Genomic DNA, 23,920 nt, shown 5'->3' on the forward strand with positions numbered 1-23,920 from the left:
GGACCTAAGTGCAAAGTGTGGAGCGAGCTGTCAGAGATTATTCTCCAACACTCCATATACGCACTTTGTGATGTTTTTTGACGATTGTCCCTAAATTTAACAGCAACTGCTGTTTGATCTCTCGCTCCAAATTTTGTCCATAAGGTATATATATATACATATATATAAATATCACATAAAACTGTGTCAGATGTCTTTGAACATAGTTACATCCATCTTCTATACCAGTTTATAATCTGAGGTCCTGATTTATGAAGATCTTGTATAAAGCATGCTAAACTGCACTCTCATGCAGATACATGCAAAGAAGCATCAATGCACATTCAGTTTGCAACTGAGAATAACAGGTGACATCGCGCACAAACGTGACTATTCAAATGACGGTTTTGCTAGATCCTGTTGGCACGACAACGGCCTGCTGCATTAGGGAGATGATTGGTCACAAAGCCGAAAATCGAGGCGCAACAATGAGAATGTCAGAATAATCTCCGCAGGTAAAAGTAGAAAAAAATAAAAATAAAAAAATGCTTCTCACCACAGTAACAGCAGCATCTCAGTTAAAGGCTGAGCACATTTGCACCCAATTTTCAAATCTGCTACAAAAAGTAATCAAACATCTTCAGACGAAATAAATCACATAGCACTTAAATCAATCCATCAGCACAAAGTTCAACAAGTAGCCTGCACTATCAGGAACCTTATCCTCATACTCTGCCTGTCCGCGTTTGTACATCAGCTTCCATATTAAGCTTGCGTCTGTTTTTATAAGTGCAAACCTTCAATAGATCCGGGCCTGTAAGTCGCAGGTTGCTCGAACCATCCGGATTGAAAGAGTTTGCACCCCTCACAGGTCACCAACCCATCACAGGATAAACACAACAAGACAGATGGTAATGTATGGCGATCAAATGCATGTTTGGGGGTCACATGAGGGAGAACATGCAAACTCTGCACATGTAAGCTTGAAAGCCTAGGCTTGTCTCAGTGTTATTCATGCTATGGGATGACGGTGCCAACCACGGCAGGTGTGTTTGTACATGTAAATGGAACTGAATGGGATGAATCATTCAGACGCAAGCATCTTAAGAATATAGAAATAATGGTGTCTTACACTGTAACACACTGCTCTGTATGAGAATGAATTTAAATGGTAGACAAGGGGAGACTTACAGCAGTTAGAGTCTCCATGCTCAACATGATCAATCACCAATCCACACATATATTCACACACTAAAGATAACGAATCGAAGGTGCTCTATTGGAAGAAACTTGGATTCAATGTCTTGCCCAAGGACACCTTTACACGTATTGACAGGGGATTCAAACTCTCAATCATTGGACTTAAAAATGACCTGTTCCATTGATAGATTTCCCACAGCTGTCTTGGAACTAATAAAAAAAAAAAAAAAAAGCAACCTGCATCATTTACATCAATCAACATGAAAACATCACAGTGAAAAAAAGAATCCAGGTTATTTACATCACATGAATGTATTTATTTTCATTCCACTTTTGCTAAATGTTGTAATTGTAGTTGTAATGTTGCAAATTGTAGTCTGAAGGTTTCAGGTTTCAGATTACATAAATACTTAGAAATCTTAGGGCTTTAAATGGCCTTAGACACATTGTGTATTTTGCTTGAAAACTGGACATGAGCGAAGTCTGATAAAACTGTAGACACGCCGTGTTGTTTGTGTAATCATCTTTTCTTCACATCGCAGCTTTGTATCACCTCTTCAGCTTTTGTACTTTGCATGATAGACACCAAACCTGACAATAATACCTGTGCAATAAACACAAAAACAGATTTTTTTTTTTTAATGATTGTGATAAATTTGATATCACAGTCACTGCAGGTGGATGTGAATCATGTACCTCCCATCAGCAGCCGTTCAGTATAACGAAGTTAATTAGACGACTGCAGGACTGTAAGTCCTTTCTGTCGTAATGAGTGCAGAAATAGAAGTGTTGAAGTTGATATCCTGCTTATTTCCTGGTCCCCGTGTTGCGTTTAAGTGTCGAGCAGTCGAACTGTGTACAGTTGGCTAATGATGCCGTGGAAGCGAGACGGAGAGCGGGTGTGAACATTGGAGAAACAGAGTCGTGATGGAGAAGCCATTGTTCTCGCTCTGCAGACAGACGGGTAATGGAGCAGAGCTGTGTGAACATATTACTCCCTCCGGACGGAGCCTTCCTCTGACAGCGTGAGACTAGACTGACCTCCGGGTTTAGCACACTATTAATGATCCCACCCACGCGATGGAGGAGTGGACTACCACTATCCCACAGTCAATCAAAGGGGTATTTTCCAGCCCTTTCATGCTGAAAAACACCTTACACAATCAATGCCGCAAAGGCAGAATCAATCTCACTGTGAAACTTCTTAGCATTGCTTTGGGGCAGGTGCAAAGTGAAGCGCCGACGAGGGGTGTTTAGGTTCTTTTTAATAAATGAAACGTTGAGGTCTAGACCTGCGGGCTCTGGTTGACTCGTGCGAATGCAACTGCAGCTCCGGGTCGCCCTAAAACCAATGTGGCATTTCTAACCTTTCCAAAAAGCTTGAACCACCTGGAACACTGCAGTGGGCGGCCGGCAGCTGCTCTCCCCGCTGCCACTCTGCATGTTTCGGCACAAGCTCTGATTTGATCCAGGAGGTAAGAAAGAAATGAGTTTGGTTCCACTCCCAAACATGGGTTGGAGATGGATTATCAGATTCTTTGCTTTGTTTTTAATGCAGGTGTGCACATTCAATTGAGGTCTGTTCTGAAGTGGAGTCAGAGAGCAAAGTGAATCGAGTGCTTTCCAATCCAACCAGGTTGCCTTGGTAACCTGGTCATTAGTGAGAGTAAGCGTCTTCTCTGTTTGCTGTTATGAATTGATTCCTCTCGAGCAGGAAGTCCAACCACCACCAGTGTTAGGAGTGACATGTCGCATTAAACCCCACTACCTTAGTAATAGATTACTATAGTTACAGTTACTGAAGATTTTGTGAGCTTTGTACTCATTATTTATAGATGTAAACTGCTTTAATGGTGCAGAGCGACTTTATTTCTCTGTCTTGCTCACTGAACTAACGGTTATCTTGAGCTCGTGTTGTACTCAAGACCAAGACTTAAAGGGGCCGAGATCGAGTTAAGACCAAAGCCAATCTGGAGTTCCGCACCACAAGCTTTAGCTGGAACCAGATTTGTGACATTGACCGTATCAATGAACTCTTGTTTAGCACCTCAGTAATCCTGAACCAACTTAGTCTAAATATTAGCCTCCATCCCGAGGACCTTTCATTATTTGTGGCCATTAATAAAAAAAAGAAAGAAAATGCCCGAGGGAAGCTGTCAACAGCTGCACTTCCTGTTTCTTCTCACTTTCATTAGTATCCCGAGTTTAGAGCATTTATCTTCCCACTTCAATATCGAAGTAACCAATTAAGTAGCATCAATACTTTTAAAAGAAGTCACAAAACCGACTGGCAATTACACCAGGAGATAGTAAATAGTCCTTAATTCAAACAAACTGTAAAACTAAGTGCCATTTTAAGTCGTTGTTTAAAGTCATTCCTCATATCTTGTTCCATGTGATCTTTGTGAGGTCACTGTTTGAAAAAGGAGGAAATAGATGTAAATGATGGCTTTATTGTGCACTCAGCTTCAAGCAGAGCTCGACAAACGTCCCTCTGTTTGCACAATCAATGACAAGAGAATGAGGCCAATATATCCGTCTTTGGAAAAACAGTGTACTCGATCTTTATGGGCAACTATCAAAAACAAATGTATCATATAAAGAGCTAGAATCCCCATCTCACGGTCATACGCCTGTGCCGAACGGTAAAATTGGAGCCAACATTGATATCTGTCCTGAGAGTATAGATTTGTGGCAGCAACCGTTTAGGACTGCAATAAAAGGCAATGAAGAGTATTTAGAGTATCCTTGTGTAAAAATAAATAAAGTGCTGAAAGGCAGATTTAAGCTGTAAAAGAAAAGCAGTGTACCTCTTGTTCAATCAAATATAATTGTGAAATAATAACAAGCTTTTGACTCACTACAGATATCTGTCTTATCACCTTAGATGTAGATGTCGATATTTCGGCGAAACGATATTAAGCAACAGAACAAAACACGGAAGAAAAAAAAAAAAGAACAGTCAATGAATCATTTACTTTAACAACAGAGATTTGTTTTTTCATGCCTCATATCCTACTGGATGTCTACATTTTGTGATTTTGTTACTGGGATTTTGAGCGTATTTGGTGGCTCGTTGTCTTCATAGAGTTACATTATATTATCAGGCCAGGTAGGAAAAAAGCTAAGCAATCCCCTGTAAAGGGATAAAACACTAAACAACTAATAGTTGTGGTACTGACTTGTTTTTGACGCTTATCTACCAAATAGCTGTGCACATCGCTAATCACAATTTTGCGAGCAATCGATTACCTCACACTACATCTCACTGTGTCACACATATATCAATCAGTATAAACATATACAAGGTGCAAAAATAGATAGAACATTTCCTTTTGGGAGATTTTATTCATTCATGTAATCACCTAAATAAATAATTTGTTGTGGTTTTTTTTTTTTTTTCAAATCGATACATTTTTGTGTTGCAACACAGTGTGCATTGGTGGTACTGAACAGCAAAAAGTTTAGAAGTCGTTTGAAGTGGATTACGTGCTGTGAGCTTTCTATTAATGGTTACAATTTCCAGAGAAAATTAAATTGGTGCAGGCAAAGTATACCTTTATACAACAGGCAGCAACAATTTGTGGGACTGGAAAAGGGCACTGACTTAGCACTACTGATTTCAGCTTCCAAATGGGCTTTGTAGATTGTAATCTAATCTAAATCGCAAGTGTTTCATGAACACACTTGTTTTAGAGCAGTCACCGGTGGCTTCCATGTTTTCTTCTCCTCTGGGGTGAAGTAATACGCTCTAATCGCGATGTGGGTACCTTAGCCAGTTTGGGATTTCTGTATCCCAGGGTGTCTTTTTTCAGAGCAATCAGAAAATCCCATAATCCCCACCCCCCTCCTCCTCTATCCTCAAATCCTAAAGCCCCACCACCGCATGTGAAGAGGAGTTCAGACCCGTGCAGATGAGCAGAAAGGTGCAAAGATGAAGCTGAGACTGTGAAGAGGAAGAAAAAAATTCTCATTTTTACACTTTAGCAAGGTGGGGAAAGATGTGATGGAAGGAAGAAGGTTCACTTTATCAGCCGGAATGACACACCTCAGTGAAAAATCTGAGAATAGCAGCAACGTTTTTGACATTTCTGATAATATCGTTTGCTACCAATAACTAAGGAGCTGGGAGAGCCTCTTAAGTGTGTTTGATAATTATGCTGGAGTTTTAATTGCTGAAACACAAACAGAACATACAAGGTTTGATGGCTACAGTTATTATGATAATGATGGACTGCCTGTATTAGATACTGAAACAATAGTTACTATTTGCATGTAAGTAGTACAGTATGTATTACTTTTGAATATCTCTCTTAATAAGGATTAACACTGTGACATAGCAGCGCTGTCAGCACTGTCAGTCTGATGACTCATTAAATCAGGCTAATTGTAATTGAAATGGTAATAAACAAGTTATTTTGGTTGATTTGAGTTAATCAGGCATTTTCAAAGTGAAAAATTTTTCAGCGAAACATCTTATATAACAATTTTAAAACCTTTTCTTTAATATATATAAAAAGTCTGATTCATATTTAACATTCTGAGTAAAACTGTACAAGAAGTGCAAATGTGCACAAGAGTCAATAACCACGTGTGCTCGTGTGTCTCACCGAGAAGGAACCTAAAGACAAGTTTATGGCAATGCACCACATCGACGCGGTTGTGACACAAACCCTGTGTCGCCATGAACCCCTCCTGCAGAGCCTCTGCATCACCTACCATGCACATGAAAAAAATGTGCAGCTGCCCGTCAAAAGGCAGATCAAAACAACTGTGATTGGTCCGCTCGACTAAGTCAATTCTAGAGCTCCACTTTTCCGGTTTGTACCGACATTGAAAATTGACCAAGTCGAGGAGCTTCGGTTGTTTTGTTGACTATGACTACCTCTACAGTTCAACACAACCAGAAGGTACACCCTAGTCAGCACCTCCGACATTATTGCAGTGAATCAGTTTGCAGTACGTACAACCTCGCTGCAGAACCTTGAAAGGTCCACGACGGCGTAGAGACCGCCATTTGTTTTGTATCGACGGAGAAGCATGAGCCTACTGCAATCCAACATTGTTTCAGTGCCAACTACAATATATGCTTGTTGAAAACGTGTTGTTATAACTAAAAGCTCATTTATTCCCTGCAAATGCATGCAAATAGAAAGCCTTTTTATATTTCTATTTATCTAATGCGTTGGAATGAGCGTTGGCTTTCGATCCATCAGAGGTTGTCTCTCTAAATCAACATATTGCTGAAATACCAAGAATACGATTTTTTTTTTTCCTTTAGGAAGAAGAAGAAGAAAAAGAAGAAAGGCAACAGAAACTGCCATGGCAATGACAGGAGATGGCATGAATGTCAATATTGAGAAAAAGGCCAGATTAGACTGCAATGCTAGAAGCAGTGGTCCTTCAGGCTGGTAACATCCAGCCGAGGGTCTGACCCTAGTTTCTTGTTGCTGTTAACGACCTCGGGTAATAGCTAATAGCTCAAACCCAGCACCACCATCTAGCATGAAGTATATCTATAGATAAATACATGAAAGATGATTTACCTTCAAAGAGGTTTATAGGTTTGCCAATAAATCTTTCAATCCTGGCTAAATCAGTAGCAAAGATTAATTCAAGACATGTGGAATAAGGACGCCGCCGTGCAGGCTCAGAGTGGACCAGATTAATTCTTACTTGCCACTAAGAATAAACATCAAAAGTTTTACAATTGACTCAGATTTTCCCCTACTTCTTGTGTGTGCTACTTTTATTTCAATGAATCTTTTTTTTAGGACACTTTGGAAATTGAGTGAACTCCATTTGCGAAGACAAAAAGCCGGCGCTCCCTCTAAACCACAACACATAACTTTTAGTTTCCATTCGGTGAACTCAGCAGCCTTAAGCGGAAACAAGATAAAGTAAAATATTGGGTTCTACATCACATACAAGACTACAGACAAAAGATCTGAGGCTGTGCACCTTATCTGGTAAAACCACTTCAACCCATCGGCCCTGGTTTGTCAGTACGGTCTCTTTTTCTCTGGTTCAGAGCTCCGACCTGCACGGCCAAGATATGCTGTGAGCTGGGAATATGTTGACAACATTTCAAAGCTGTCTGTTGGAGCAGGTGGAGTTTCTTTTCTTTTTTTTTTTAACTTTGTTTCTTCTTTACCTGTCTCAGTTTTGCCAAAGTATGCCACAGAGATATCTTGTCCAAGAAACTGTCACGGTGAAAATACTGAAACTCTCAGACAGCTCAGGCCCCTTTAGAACCGATATTCCAGCTGGAATCCCCCCCAAAAAATATACAATGTTTGTCCTTAATTGAACATGAAAGTAAAGTAAAACTCAGCTGGAGCTTTCATCTTCTACAAACACATCAAAATAGGTAAAAAATTGTTTTATATGCTGTTATTTTCTTTTTGTGCAGTGCTCCTTGGCACTCAGTCTTATATCATTGGAAACCCTGATTATAACAAAGTGAGCGAGCTAGTCAACAAGCGCCAGCCTATCGAGACCTGTAACTCCATCGTCTAGTGTGCCTTCAGTACAATTTGACAAAAAGAACATTTTAACAATAAAGACAACAGAAATAAATGGGCGATGTTGCATGTTTAATAAGTCAATCAAACTGCCACCTCATGATCAAAGGTTTGGGCTTTTAAACCAATCTAAGATATTTTGAAAATCACTTGACATTTTTTTAATGGAACTGATTGTTACTGTTATATGTAGCGCTATGAATAGATTACAGTCAAAGACTATGTATGAAATTATGTTTTTTAATGCAAGAGGGGAGTTCTCAAATACCTAGTTACCTTTTTTTGTAGTAGATTATAAATTACCACCCGTATCTTTTGAATGGATTAACAAGTAACTGTCATCAAAGTACTATTTATTAATATTTTGGACAACACTGGTAACAAGGTAACCAAATCAAGCGTGTCGTCAAGGAGGGCTTAAATAAATGGAAATGTTTACTGTTATGAATGACTAGCATGCATAACCAGCATGGCAATTAATGTATTCAGAAATAGAAATTATTAATAGCTGTAACATATTAATTAAAACATGTTTTATTATTTCTTTAATTAAATCAACAATGCATTGTTAGCTTTGTTGAGTTTCTTTTCTTTCCTTGTTAAACCCTATGAATTGCCTTGTGTCTAAATGGAGCTATATGAATAAACCTGCTTTACCTTTCGATCAAAGGTGTTCAAACTATGGCCTGTGGGCCACTTGTGTCATTGAACTGTATTTAGTTGGCCTGTTATCAAGCTTTGTTTCCTAACATCTGACCACCTGCAAAAAGCTTGAAGTAGCCTCACTGGGATGGCCTTCCACACATCAAATCATTGTGAAAACCTGCACTGTATATGGATGAATGGAATTTGAATCAAACTCCGAGCTTTGATGCACTAACTGTACGGCTCTTTTGGATATTTTCCTGTGTATGGCCCCACAGTGGAAAAAAAAAGCTGTGCATCCCATCAATCAGTTATACACACTGATAGGAAGAGGCAACGTTGAAGGGTTCAGGATTGGGTTAGTGTCACTATTGACCCTAGAATTTTCCCCATTTCGGACATGTCTGTTAATCTCTTAATATATACGTCGGCATTTGGAGAAAGAAAATCACTGGAAAGATTCAAGTCAGGATGTAGAAAGACTTTGTGAGCAGTGATGATGATTATAATGACAGCTTACAAAGTACTTAGACTGTTTTATAGAAAATCCATAACAAATATTATTGATATTTATAAACCTTATAATTACAAATATGAGACGTACTATAACTGAAGTTGATACGTTATGCATGTTATCCACAGTTTATATAACTGAATATCGAAATTGACTGGCTTTACACTTAATCTATTTGACTAAATAACACTGGGTGAGTGAACACTGTATCCCGTAAAGTTTTTAGAGAACACAACTAAATGTGGTAAACGTGCCCAGACTGAAAATTGTGAATATTTTGCTCTTTAAACTCTTCAGTTTCAATGTCATGCATCACTGAAAGGAGGACTCAAAAGGCCAGACACAGTCGTTGATGAGATTAGCGCTCATTTTATTTGAAGGATTGAAGAAGGGGGGGAAGTTAAAAAAATCAGAACACAGAAAACCTGGAGGACAAGGAAATGCAGAGATCACAGGTATACAGATCAACAGGCAGCACGACGATACACAAAAGAAGCTCAATGTATTAATATGGAATAGCAAAGATCTCTTTTCTGATCTGATACCAAGTAAATCCATACCTGTTTAGGCCGATCTCAACACAATGTCAGTACACTACTGATATGTCGTCACTACAACTCCAATGCAATACCGATAACAAGACTCCATACAAAAGAATGATAAGTGAGGGTTTGAGTTTATGTGATAAGAGACATAAGTTAAATGTATTTTATTTGAAACTATAGAATTTAAAAAGACACCATTGCAATCAGTATTCTTGGTTGTGTTTTATCTCGCCTCCAAACATGATTGTTTTTGTGCTCATCCATCATCCGAACACATGCCACACTCTGACATGACGATCTTGAGCTCCGGCGTGTGGGAGCATTTTTACTGCTGTATTAGCATCACTAATCATACCGGAGAGAAAAAGTAACTATGCCAACCCGCATGGAAAAAGACCTAAAGAACATACTAGAATTAACTGCATAGAACCAAAAAGACATGTCTGGTATTGGAAATATCAATATTTTGTTGTAAATCAAACATGATTACTACTCTCTGCTTTTCATACTAAATAGATTTTGTGTTTTTATATTTTTTGACAACTCAATGTTTTCCCCACCATTTTTATGGTAACCAGTCGGAAATATAATAAAAATTGAATTACCGGATTTCAAACTTGAATCTGGTTTCTTGAAGGAAAAGTAACTGAAACACAGAATAATTTAATTTGGCACTTAATATTCATGTTTAATTTAAATCAATCTCATTTGAAATGATCAATGAAACGATCAAAGCAGCAGTCTTGATGTTGCATCGAAAACAGATGTGTGATATGTTGCTGGTAAATCCGACTTGAACTTGCTCCAGCTCATTGTAATGTATGGAGTCGCACAAAGAAACAGCGGGACTGGTTAACGTAACAATTGCTGAAGCTCATGGCTACTATATGGTGAGCAGGTATACACTAAATTCAAAATCCTGAAAGTCAGACGAAGGACAGATTCCAGCTAAAGTAAGTCTATACTGTCACCTAACGTACAGCGGCGCCGTGACTTAAATCTAATGTCATGTCCCGTACAGGGTTAATCCTAACTGTAGTTTTCACTTACATTCAGTCGCGTTATCATTTGTAAGTAAACGTCTTATCTATTAAAATATCCAGCATCGATGCCTGTGTTTCCACCGCCTCACTTCTTAATACACTTGAGTTTGCTAATGGACTTTGGAGGGTTTCCACAATGTGCCTGCACTCACACTCAATAATCCACCCAGGAGGAACCCTCAAAAAGCTGTTATCTCCTTCACGAGTGTGAAGTTAATCAAAGAGCAGTCTCTCATCTCCCGCACTTCTTCTAATCTTCCAAAGGCTTGAAAAACTGTTGTCATCTATCCGGGAAACTCAAACTCATTACAGAGTCCAATGTATTTTGGGCCGCGCGCGTTCGTCCGAGTGTCAAGTGTTAGTTGATTGCTGTGTTGTGGGGCCAATCAGAAGCCACGGAGGGGAGCGTCCCGCGGGGGCTGAGGGAGTCGAGTTCAGTCCTGTACGAGCATCTGGTCCTATCACACAATTAACCTACTTGTTGACCAGGAGCCCCCTATCTCTGTCACGGCACTTTCAGCGTGCCAGGTTGGCTTTACTCATGGGGCCCATTTGCGCCGAGCAAATATTGAAGCCGACTGCAGAGCTTCACGGGAAATATTCTTTTAAAATAGAAAGCCAAAAAACACTTCTGAGTGGTGGATGTTAAATGTGCGCCACAAAATCCGCTCATTAACAATAAAACAACATTGTGGCTTTCCTGAGGCACAGTGCGAATTAACATTGATTCACTTTCTTTACTCTCAGAGATGTATCTTATTTAAGGAGCATTAACATTAAAGGTTAATCTACTGGAAAGTGATTCATAGCTGTTTGAAGAGGGCAACTTAATGTATCAACACTTTTGCATTGTTAAATTTGACATATTGATCATTTGAAGAATTGATCATTTGCATTATTTACCATAAGGTATCTGAAGTTGTAGATCATTTTTCCGTCTGATCAATAGCTCTTGGATATATTTCATTTAAGAAGCATTCAGAGGTTGATCCCATTGTTTAACGTGTGCTTTTATTTATCGTGTGGAGAGGGAAAAAAGTTTATTTCATCATAGATCTGATTGTGTAACATGTTGTATTTGAAGCAATTGAAAGTACTGAATATTTTTTCCTTTGTTTAAATTACCACTAGCACACAAATCGAAAAGTAAATTCTACTTTCTCAATGACGAATCTTGTTAAAAACATACACTAAGAACATCATCCGATTTGGTCAATGAATCGATCCCGGTTCGTGACGCGAACTCATGATCCAGCATGGAGCTTAAACCAGAAGCCCACTTGGATTGAAGAGGGAGTTGTTGGCTGTGAGCGGCTGTGGGTCAGTAAGTCCAGCGGGTCATCTTGAGGTTGCGGGTTAATCTCTGATCTTCCTTTTTCCAAATTTTGAAATATTCTACAGCAGGGCACCGAACGACAGACTGCCTTTCAGCTCTTGTAAAGTCTTTTAATACGTTAAAGAGCTGAACTCCGTAGCAGGCATGCATAGAGAAGCTCCGACAGCGAGAAGCAATTCAATGGGCTGCTTGCGGACGTTGATCCGGTCATGAACAGGGTCACGCCACCTCTTTTGATTAGATCATGATTCCAGCTGGAATAGTAAAGATCGAATTACATAGAAGTGTGATTTTTATTGGATTGGTATTTAATTTGACATTATTCGTGGTCTATGCGACTGCAGCTACTGAAGGTCATCAGATTACCAGTCATGACCTTCACGTCTCTCAGCCGATGCGCTACAATGCTTTTTGTAAAATATAGGGAATACGACTGAGTAAGTTGTTGAAGAAGGTTGCAAAAATGGCGATCCCAGCCTTTGTTTAAATTGGTATGCGAATAGTAGCGTGTCTTGTTAAATGTCTGTTTCTGTATGGTATGACTTCAAACAAACACATCAAACCTCCAACAGGATTTTGTGTTCGTGCTCTGAACAGAAATAACCCAGCGTTCACTTCCTGTTGACACATCTGATTTTACAACTGAAAAATCCGCTGATCAACTTCACAGAATGACTTGCTTCTTCAACTTTACTACAACGAGTGTTTACAGAAAGCAACTAACCCACATTTACATACATATAAAACGATGTTGCTCAGGCAATGAAGTACCTATCTTGTATGTCAGTAAGGTGTAGTAAAAAGAATACTACCAGAGATGAGGATTTAAATGATGTGCTCACTAAGAGCTTGAGGCTCTTGAGAGGCAAGACGCTGTGTTATTTTGCCACATCAAAGGCTCAATATTTCCATACTGACACTGAACTATGGCACTGGACATAAATCATGCACAATCTTCCAATAAAGAAGTAATTTCTCAGGATATACCCAATCTGGCCAGCGTCAGTCTTCCTTCCCTCAGGCCGTTTGTTGGGTTTTGTCAACCTTTTCCATTTGCTTGGGTGATATGAGCACCCCGACCTCCAGTCACCTCATCACTGCCCTGGTTGTCAGTGAGATGCTCACCATTCCCCAGCCGCCAGAACCTGCGGTGGTACATCTGCATGCTGACGGATCCATCATCCACCACAGCCATGTCTCGATGACTGTCCCTGTCACTCGGCGGCTAATGAATTTTCACCATACAGAGAGTGATAAATATTATTTCCAATATAAAGTCATATGATTTGTTTTGAATGAGCTGTGGAGGAAAGGGATGTCATCAACCAGCTGGTGACGGCTCCACGATACAATAAGCTCCTGAGACTAGCGGACCAGGTGGACTGCGGGTTGCTCTCAAATGATAAAGGCTGGAGATTTACGACATTACAGGGTTGGAGGACCTTTATTGATTCGGCACATGCTTCCTGCATGCCACTGTATGGATGTTTTAATTTCTGGAGGTGTGGCCATAAAACTGCAGGCTGCAATCGGGCCTTGTAAAAATAGCTTAAGCTCATTTTCAGTCTCAGTAATTTTCATCGCTGGGGATTTTAAATGGATGTGCTGCATCCATTACAGGGGGAAGTTATAAGTGCCTGGTATTGGGAGATGAAAGCTTTTGCCTCACTCAGAACGCCTCATTGCGCTGAAATATTGCATTGTTAATCATGACGAATAAATAGGACCTGCAGCAAGCCCTGACGTGTGTACAGAGGGTGTGACTGATGGGAAGACGCTATAGCGTCTTAATGTCTCTGATTATGTTTAGGAAGAACATGTGGGAGAAACCTAATTGATATGCTAATGTTTTGTCAGATTCCTAAGAGCCTATTAAAGTGTCTGTTTGTTTATTAGAGGCTGCAAGGGCAATGGACGTTTAATAGTTTGTTTAAGAGACGGAGTGAGGTAATAAATGACTGCATTTTAGAGTATCAATCTGAATATTGATGTGGGTGTCATTGTTGGACACTTTTATTTTCAGGAAGGGTTTAGTTTTTGAGAAATGCCTTTGCATAGCGAGCATGCGCCATTTGTTTCCAGCCCAGCTCAGCCCGGCTCACAAAATGAATTCAACCTGGCTGGAGCTTCGTATTGACTGTACTCGGTAAAAGCCCTTGAACACTATGTGAAACGTGGTCACGGGCACGTAATAAATGTACATTTGGTCATACTAAATACATGTAAAGCATTTCTCCTTTTTGGACCACGCCGTTTGGCTTATTATTGCAACTTCTCCTCATGATAGAATTATTGATCCATTCTCAAAACTATTTTACTTATTTACTTACACTTATTGTCATTTTTCTGCGTGACCGTTTATCTGCAAATGCATGTTTTTGTAATGTTGGCACCATAAAAAAATGTACACTGGGAGAACATGCAATTTCGTCACAGAAATCCCCGCAGCCCAACCCATAAACATCTGGCCAGATTGAGGTAACTGACGAGTTGACTGATTCACACCGAAACAAAAGTAAAAAAAAAAATCAAACAAATCTTGATATTTATCTCAGTCCTGTCTGTTAACCATCACACCCTTTCACCACCCTTTATATTTTATAATTACACAGAGGTCTATTTGCAGCTTGTTTTCACTAGACAAGGCAAACACCCTTAGGTACAGCAGGTGGTCACATATAGACCAGTAAAATATCAGAATCTACCAAAATAAGAATCTGTAACGATTTTGAGTAAATAAAATGTAGATTGTTGATCACAACAGTTGAAAAATAATGGGACGTGGATTTAAGAATTTACAAAGAAAAGTACCTACATGGTTAGTATGTAACCAACAGCTCGTCTGGCTTTTAAGGAGAAGCGTAGCACAACAACAATCGCTTTAACTCCCAGTATACTGCATGTTTGTATGAAATGAAGAGGACAAAATTTTTTATTTAATGCAGCGTTTCCAATCCTAGAGTCAAGGACCACCTGAGAGCAAAGTGGAGGCCTGAGGCGTTGTCTGGTCTCAGGCGATTGGAATTATGTCTGCACATGCTTAAGAAAACCACAATAACATTTGTTTCTCACAAACTGTCCAGTGCTTTTACCTTGAAGTGAGAGTGAGTGTGATCCTGAAGAGTTTGGCTTCAATGTCAGGCTTTAGCAAGACCAGTGATGGATCCAGAAGTGCCATGTGTTACCGTCACATAAAGCCGCAATAGCTCTTATTCTTCTTGTTTTTAACTTTGTTGCTAAACTAACCTGTTTGATGTATTGTATTTCTATGATATATTCTTGTAGCTCCTGACTCTGGGAACTGTGTTGTTTTGGTGCTCTTGGATTCAACACAGTGGACCAAGACACCCTGATCTCTCGTTTGGAGCAGTGAGTCAGGATTAAGAGTGTGGCCCTTGAATGATTTAGATCTTGCTTGGCAGATCTAACGTTCTGTGTGAGTCTTGGTGATTGTGTGTCTTCCCTCTCTTGTGGTGTTCCACATGTTTCAGGTTTGGGTCCTCTGCTGTTCTTCCTCTATTAATTGTCCCTTGAATCCATACACAAAAAGAATGGTGTTTCTTTTCACTGCTATGTAACTGACAACCAGATATATATGCTTCTCAAAACTCTTATAGCACCAAGCTGTTGTCTTGAAGACATTAAGACCTGGACAGCCTTGATTTTTTAAAGTCTCAACAGCAACGAGACAGACGGTCTTTGGTGGTGCCACTGTGAACCCTAAGTAGATGTTGATCTTCTGTCTCAATATTTGAAGCCCACCATAGAAAAAACAAAACCTCAGTGTCACATTTGATCCAAACATTACGCTTGACAGTCATATCAACCAGGTGGTTCAATCCACCTTCTTTCAACTGACACAACTGACAGAGAAAGAGAGAGAGAAAAAAACCAGACCAGTTCTTGATAGGCAGCACATTGAGACAGTAATCCATGTTTTTCCTTGGTTTTTTTTACTACTCGGATGGATTACTGCAATGCACGTTATGTTGAGGTTAGTGGGTCCTCTGTAGCTCATCTTCAGCTGGTTGAAAATACTGCTGCAGGAGTACAATTCACCTGTTTTAGCCTCACTCCACTGACTGCCTGTTCATTTTTAGAATCCATTTTACGATTCTTTTGTTTTTAGATCGATCCGTGGTCTTTCCCCACCCTACCTTTCTGACACGTTAGACCTTTACAATCCTGTTTGTTCTGTCGGGTCAGCTGATCAACTCCTAGTGGAGCCTAAAACCAGGCTCAAGCTCAGAGGGGATGGAGCGTTATCAGTGGCAACTCGAACAATCTACAGCTGCATATCAGACAGTTACCTTGTTTATCTCTTATTAAGTTGAATGTTAAAAACCACCTCTTCACCTTGGCTTTTACCACCATGTGAGATTCTGACATTAATTTGCAAACTGTTTCTGTTATGTATCCTGCGTACTTGTTTTTAATTTGGAGTGTATTTATTATTTAAATTTTCTTATCGTGTTATTCAGATTGGTATCGATCCTAAAGAAGGTCTTTGTGCGAGAGATTTATATTCTTTCACTTGAATTTTCCACATTCTTCTCACAGTCAAGGACATAAAACTTAATTTAACAAAAAAATGCCACCTCATCAGATTTCTTTTGAGGGGTTGGAGGACCTTAGTTTGACCTGACCTTTGGCCTCGGGGTCCTGAACAATGGCGGCAAACAACAAGTCAGCACAAGGAAATGATGCATCCATCACTCAGAAGCTGTTGAATCAACCGAGCCTTGACATTTGGGACCCACGTGCTTCAGAGCCCGTAGCTTCATGATGCATTATCGCTCAACTGATAACAAGAAAAATGGAAGGCACAAAGCATTTTATCATGAGTGGGGGGGGACTGTGAGGAACTACAGCATTGCTCAGAGAGGCAGCAGCTGAATCCACTCATCTCTCCTCTCCATATGGCCATTGATCTCCCAGATCTTGATAAATGATTATTGACTGCACAGTGCCAACGCAGCTAAGACGCCTAAGATACGTGTATATATGTAAAGTATAACATTGTTTATATTTCTCCCGTGCTTGTGAAGTGTTTAGTTTCACCTCTACAGCACTTTTCTCTCTTGGAAAGCCTGCGTCTGATTGACTGTGCTCAGAGTGAGTCAAATGCCCATCGCCCAGCGCCCAATATGACTGACCAGTGTGTATTATTATACTCAGTGTATGTGCATTAGGGCTGCACAGTATATCACAAATACAGTATATCCTCACTGCATATCAACATGTGCAATATACTTAGTTCTGCAAATACAAAAAGACAAAATGTTTGTTATGAAAGAAAAGTGTGATTAATTGTGATTAATTCACACAAGTTTTGTTGATTAACTAATTGACAGCCCTATTCATATCACACCTGGTAGCCACAGCCTAGGGGCCCGTTTACTTGACATTTCAAGTGAAAATGCATATTTTTGTGTTTTGTTTTTATGTCTGGCTACATTTTGAAAACGTTGTCCGTTTATACAACAGCGACAGAAACACTGAAAATGATGTAGTTAGCATGCCAGGCCACCAGTTGGTGCTGTTGGTTGTTTTTGTAATGAAACGGCACACACGTGCACAGAGAACAATTCGCTAGAAACATTAACATTGGCAAGTACACAGACATTCATATGGACAGACGACTGAGTCGGATTGCTATTATTGGCGACTCTCAACTAAAAAGCTACCAAGTCCCAGGGGAATATTTACTGGGAGTCATGCTACTCTGGAGGCCGCCATTGTTGTTATTGTCCATCTACTCGCACATGTGAAGAAGAACTATTTACAACTGTGGTGGTGCGCATAACCAGTAACAGCGCTTCTGCCGTCTACTTGGGATCCTGCAGGCGATCCTGCTAACCCAGGGTCCGGACATAGAGCCATTGAGCAAGACCGCCAGTTCACCGTGTTTGTTGTTCAAATCACACACACCTGCCTCTCCCAGGCCCATGTGTACGGCTTCCTCCTTGTTCCTCTGCCTGTCACCCACATGATACCGCGCCCCCCTCTTTGTATGTGTCACTGTGTCGTTTTCCCCCGTCGACATGACAGAGTCAGTGTTTTCAGACCCTTCATCTTGGGAGCCGTTCTCAATAAATTGCATTTTCAGTGGCTCTGAGCCAATACCCATTTTGTGCATTTGGTGGCAGTGCTGAGTCCCTTATCAATTCACTTTACGTTTAGCTGAGCTTCTTTCATTCAAGACTAGACTAACTCACGACACCATCTTGTGGTTTTTTTAGTAGCATTGCAATGGTCGTGGAATATCTGGATGGACCGGCGTCGGATTGGTGAGCTATGGAAACCACATACAGAGACTTCTTTATAATATTTTGTTATTTTTGAAGCGGAAAAAACTAACCAAAAAAAACTTTTTAAACTGATACCATCATCATCATCATCACCACCATCCTGCCTGTGTAACATAGACATCCTGAACAATTCCCAAATAAATACACACAAGCACACCACCTTCAAACCCACCGACTCTGTTCCCATGGCACATGAACGGCACTTCAACTCATGAAACTAGAAATTAGGTTTTTGAGACAAGCCAATTGAAGAAACAAATATGTATATAGTTATATGTCTATGTCTACCAGAAACAGTAAAACAAGACATTGAATGCAAGTGAACAGGAGATGGAAACAATGCAGATCAGTGAAGCAGCAGTAAAAGAAAGTTGCATTCTTGCCCTCACAACCACACAATGAGGATTAATGAAAATATGCAAAGGCTGCAAAAATTATTTTTGAAGCAAACAGGATTTTTTCCCCGCAAGGTGTTATGCAGTCGTTTTATTGAAATACCTGTGATCTAAGGGTACTGCGTGTGGCCACTGAACTAAGTAAATTTCCCACTATTGCTTCAGGCTGTTTTGAAAATATCCGTGGTACTTATGGAAGACATCAGTGTTCAACAACATTGAGTTGTACTGAAAGCTTTAATACACCACTGCAGCGTGAGTTACAGTAAGAAGCCATTCCTGAACCTTAATGAGATAAAGGCTTTTAAGCTTGCTGCCGCTCATGGCTGCAGTGGATTTCATAACATTTTTATTTATTTAAGTGAAAATGTAGCACTGAGGCAATGTTATCAATAATATGTTGACAATGGTGCTGAGGGTGGAACTTTAAAGAATTAACATTCAACATTAGTTGCACATAGAGATATTTAGTTGTCTGAACACTCTCAGGACAGACAAGGAAATCTGCACAAAAAAAGAATCTGTTTAATACTTTTTATGCAATTTGCTGAATATTTAGTATTACTAGTTTTTACGGTGAGGATTGATTGTTTGTTTCATGTTGATCATTCCCAACCCGTGGATCAAGACCCCTCCTGCCTGGCATTCAAGGAATCTTTGAAGTTCAGGAGTGACATTATTGGCACCTCAGATCTTTAAGCTGCTGGAAGGCAAATCTCCCGTCCACCAGGACAAAGTCCAACTGTAAGATTCTCACTCGGCCCTGCAAGACCCACCCCTTGCAATCCAGAGCCAATTATGTGCGAGGAAATCAAGTCAGTGCCTCTCAATCTTCTGCACCAATTTTGGCTCCTTCTCCTCCAGTGAAGAAACTTTCCACATCCCAAGAGTGAGTTTCTGCTACAGAGGTCCACAACGCCTGCCTTCTCACTTCGCATAAATAATGCAGCACTCTGCTTTGTTGGACAATGCAATCTAAATGAGCCGTGCCAGAACAACTCAGCCACCAGGTGCTCGCCGGCAAACAACAACCCCCAATGCCTGGTGAGGCCCTGGTGATCCCCTGGTGATCCTCGACCGCACAGTGTGCAGGATTTAATGTCTTGTTTTTGCCTGGGTCTTCACTCCAGACCAGTCTGCTTTGGACGACTCTACCAGCAGCATTTTGATCCCCATGGGATAGCCGAGGAGATCACTCGCAGACATAAATCCACCCGCCATAAGTCACACACTGTAGCAGGTAATCAATCTAATAGGACTACTTTAATCACACAGTCTGTAGGAGCCTTTAACATGCCATTGTCTGTCTGCATTTGCCCTGTAATGGACTAGAAACCTATGTAGGGTGTATCCTGACTTTCCCCATGGGTAGAATACACTCTAGCTTTCTATGACCCTATTTGGAGCCATTCCACAAGATGGATGGATGATCTGGTTTGATGGTTAATTGCCATTATTAAAGTTTGAGGATGTGGATGATAAAAATGAGCATATTAGTGGCTAAAAGGCACCATTCAGTCAGGATTATTGGATGATAAATAAATGAATAGATCTGAAACGGGGGTGTTGCAGTGCTTAAAGGGTATACGCCTCTAACCATATATAGTGTGTACTTGATGACTTTAATTAACTCTCCTTGGGTCTTTTCTGTGCTTTGGTTTTGCTTTTCCTTTTCCTTTTGAGGTAAACCAGGCTTTTATCCTCACTGGGGGGCTGTACTGTCGCTGTAGTATAAAAACAACTCAGCATAAATCTATTTTATTCTCACCTTATTGTTCACCAGATACCTATCCCCCCAAAAACTTCACTTTTTCTGCTTTTTATGGTTCAGCCACTGTTGTTTACAGTCTGGGGTTCAGACTGAGGTGCAACACTGCACATCAAATATGGCGGACAGTCGATGGCGATACCAGAACTCAGGCTAACAATCAGTTTTGGGGACATTTGAACAGATCTGTAATTTCTGAATCGATATAGGACCTTGTCTTTATTCCTCTGTGCTCTGCAGCCTCGTTGAGTTTGTGTCGGCTCTCTGCTCACTCATCGGCTCAACAGCAACAGCATGTATACCACATATGAGAGTGAAATCTCGATGATGTGAGTGTATTTCCACCCACTGGTAGTACTGACCCCCACGGTTTGTCAAAGTAACGTTACACAGATTTAATAAAGTCTGACTCGCTCTTTCTCGGTGACAAAGAGCAGTGTGTGACCCCTTCAAGCTGCCGCTAATTAAAGTTAATTCCATGGAAATCGTGATTAAAAAAAAAATTAGACTTGGCTGAGTGAGCTGTACCAGTGTGTCTTCTCAGGTCGAATTGCGTTCATTTCAAGGGTCACAAACTCTACTTAAACTTTCTTTCACATCATTTCTTTTTTCTTTTCTTTTTTTTTTTATCTTTTACAATTTTAAGAAAATTAGTTTGATCACTTTGTGTCAAGACTTTGCAGTTTGAGATAAGTGAGGTGTGTCAGATTGAGCTCCTGCTTACAGGAGAATGATCGGCTGGAAACAGCATCATCCCTGTGTTGTGATGTCAGAAAGACTTCAGGTTCAGATGGCAACGCTTTTATAAGAATCGCTGCACACAGAAACACTAGAAACATAGAATTTCATTGTAGTTTTCATTCAAAACCTCAAGTTGATGTTTGATTGTGATACAACTGCAAACGCAAGCACACAAAGAACAGTATGAGGTTAACATGCAGGATCCTCGTCTATCATCTGGGTGTTTGTGTTTCCATTGATCCAGATGAAGGTGTAGTGAATGTGTATATATTTTTGACAACTTTTTCAACACAAATATTTCCTTTCTGATTATTTTCTTGAAAGTGTCCCTTTCATTGTTGTAACTTCTACGGAGGTTGGCGAACGTAAAAGATGGAAAGTCAACTACGTAAAGTCGTCATCGCTTTAGTTGACTCCAGTTTCCTTCCACCTTCATTACCGCTTCATCCTGTTCAGGGTTGTGGGGTGAAAAAAAGATTAATTCTGTATTTATTGTTTATTAGTGTCTGACCTGCAGTATGTACTTTTTATGTGTGTGTGTGTGTGTGTGTGTGTGTGCCTGTGTGCATACATGTGTTTGCACACAAAGTCACACACAAAAAGTGTGCCTTGAAAGAGGTGTTGTGTTATATCATTAAGGTAAACAAAATTCTAGATTACTTAAGTATCAAGCATTTAAGATCCTATACTTCCTTACTTTTACTTAAGAAGCACTCAGTATTTTTAATTTTACAAGTAGACATTTCTGCTTAAGTTAAAAATGTGTGTACTATAATCTTTTTTGCAGGCTAGAGCAAATTGTACATATTTTATGTTTTTACTGAGTTTTTTTCCAGCTTTGCTGTTTTATTAAGCTTGGTTGGTGACATTTTTCATATTCTGTCATTGTCTTTTACTACTACTTATTCATTATAACTCAATTTCATCACTTACTTCACTTTCTAAATCACTTTTATTCGTTGTTAAATTAGCTTGACTGTTGTTTTACTGTCCTCCCTTGGTGTAATCTGCAAAGCTCTTTGAAAGCAGCATGGAAAGTGATAAACAAAAGGAATGGAAAATATAAGTTGATAAGTATTGCCTTATAAATATTGCATTCAGTTTGAAAGTGAGTGAATTGCACATTAATAAATTCCATTTCTTGTTTGGTCTTTTTCTTTACAGGAGCTGGTTGTGAGGTTATCACAAACAAATTGTGCAAGGGAAAAGAAATCTATAAAAGAACTGATTGCTACGAAGATTTACAAATACTAAAAAGGACCCAGTGATCAGAACCCATTTCTACTTGCCCCATAGCAAGTTCAGCTTTTTCTTAGAGGTGCAATATTTGGCCACATCTTCTCAGTATGCTCCCAAAGGTGGCTTATTCAACATCACTACCTAGCTTCCATTAAATCACAGTGATAATCGTAAGCATAGCGTTTTCCTTTGTTTACAAGAGCAATATTGTTTCCCCTCGTGGATGGCCGAGGGTATTGATCTAGGCCGCGGGGCTGTCAGAATTCGGGCCAATTTTATGCTGGATTGAAACTAATTGTTCCTGGATGAGGCGTCATCCCACCAAACCCCACAGCCATGTACCTCCAGCTGCCTGCTTTATTGGGTTCATTCCAGCAGCGTGCGCTATTGTTCGGACGCTAAGCCCTTGCATGGGGACACTATTAACAATCCGGCCCGTAGTGAGTGACATTTTAACAGGAAGTCATAAAACAAGTCACAGTAGAGCACAAATGAGACAAAATGCCAGAATCCGGGAATCCGCTTGCAGAGAGACGCAAACGACCCCTGCGGCTACCCTGATCACACACAATCATGTCAGCGCTGCTCACTAACACACACACACACACACACACACACACACACACACACACACACACACACACACACACACACACACACACACACACACACACACACAGGCTGCCAGGAAGGCCACCGGGGTCCAGTCATGGCAGGAGCCACAGAAAACTGATAAGGCTGGCTGGATTTGTTTTATTCTGCCTTCTCCCCCAAGCTGCTACTGCTGCTTCTCAGGGGAAGGGGGGCGGGGGGGGGGGGGGGACCATATAACTGCGCTGTAGGAACAGGTGACAAGAGGCGGGGGACCTCAGTGAACCACAGAGATAAACATAAATAGGATTAACATCGGGCTCCACATGACAAGTTGTACATTTCTGCAGCGCAAGTTGCCCCATGCGCTTGGCCATACATTCAAAGCAGGAATCTTGGCTTTTTATCTCATCTGAAGTACTTTAAATCCAAAGTGACAACATGGCAGACAGTGATCAGAATAACACAGTTTCCTCTTGCTCAGGCTGACATGAGGCACAGGCTGTCCTGCTGTATCTCTCCCCTATTAGCCCCACAGCTCTGGTGCTTCATCAAAGTGTCATGATGATCAAACCCGGCATGAACGAGTAGGGAGAAGAAGTGGGGGAAGGAAAGAAAAGTGACATAAGCGAGTGCAAACAAAAGCACACAGAGACATAAATAGATGATGTGCACCAACACACACATGGAGCGAAAAGTAGTGACCTGACTTCACGTTTTACGCTATGCAGCTGAGTGAGTGCGTGTCTTCACCTCTGCCTTACAGGTGGAGCCACCTCCATGAAGCATTAGTTGTTCAATTATTGATAAAAGCTGTGGAAGGCACAAGTCAATATCTCAATGATTCCACCGGCTTCGGGCATCGGTGTAATGTGCAGAGGTGTGTAAGATAGAAGCGGAAAGTGCAGCTGCAGACATGCACTCTAATCAAATATTAACACAGTGCTTCATAAATGATACAGAAGAGTACGATAAAGTCAGATATGCTGCCAAAAAGGGGAGAAGTAGTTTTCACATCAGCATGCATTATTCAAAAGTAAACATGCACAGAGCAACTGAAAGCTTACAACAGTATAAAAGACTGATTAA

At 40.4% G+C, this 23,920-nt stretch overlaps 1 protein-coding gene across 3 annotated transcripts in view; it reads right to left on the bottom strand.

The window, feature by feature from the left end:
* The window catches only part of syt6a (synaptotagmin VIa), an 85,749-nt gene that overhangs the window by 25,275 nt on the left and 36,554 nt on the right, over window positions 1-23,920 (bottom strand). The gene's annotated exons all lie outside the window — the stretch shown is intronic.

This window comes from Lipophrys pholis, assembly GCF_963383615.2.
Source record: "Lipophrys pholis genome assembly, chromosome: 8".
Taxonomy (NCBI): Eukaryota; Metazoa; Chordata; class Actinopteri; order Blenniiformes; family Blenniidae; genus Lipophrys; species Lipophrys pholis.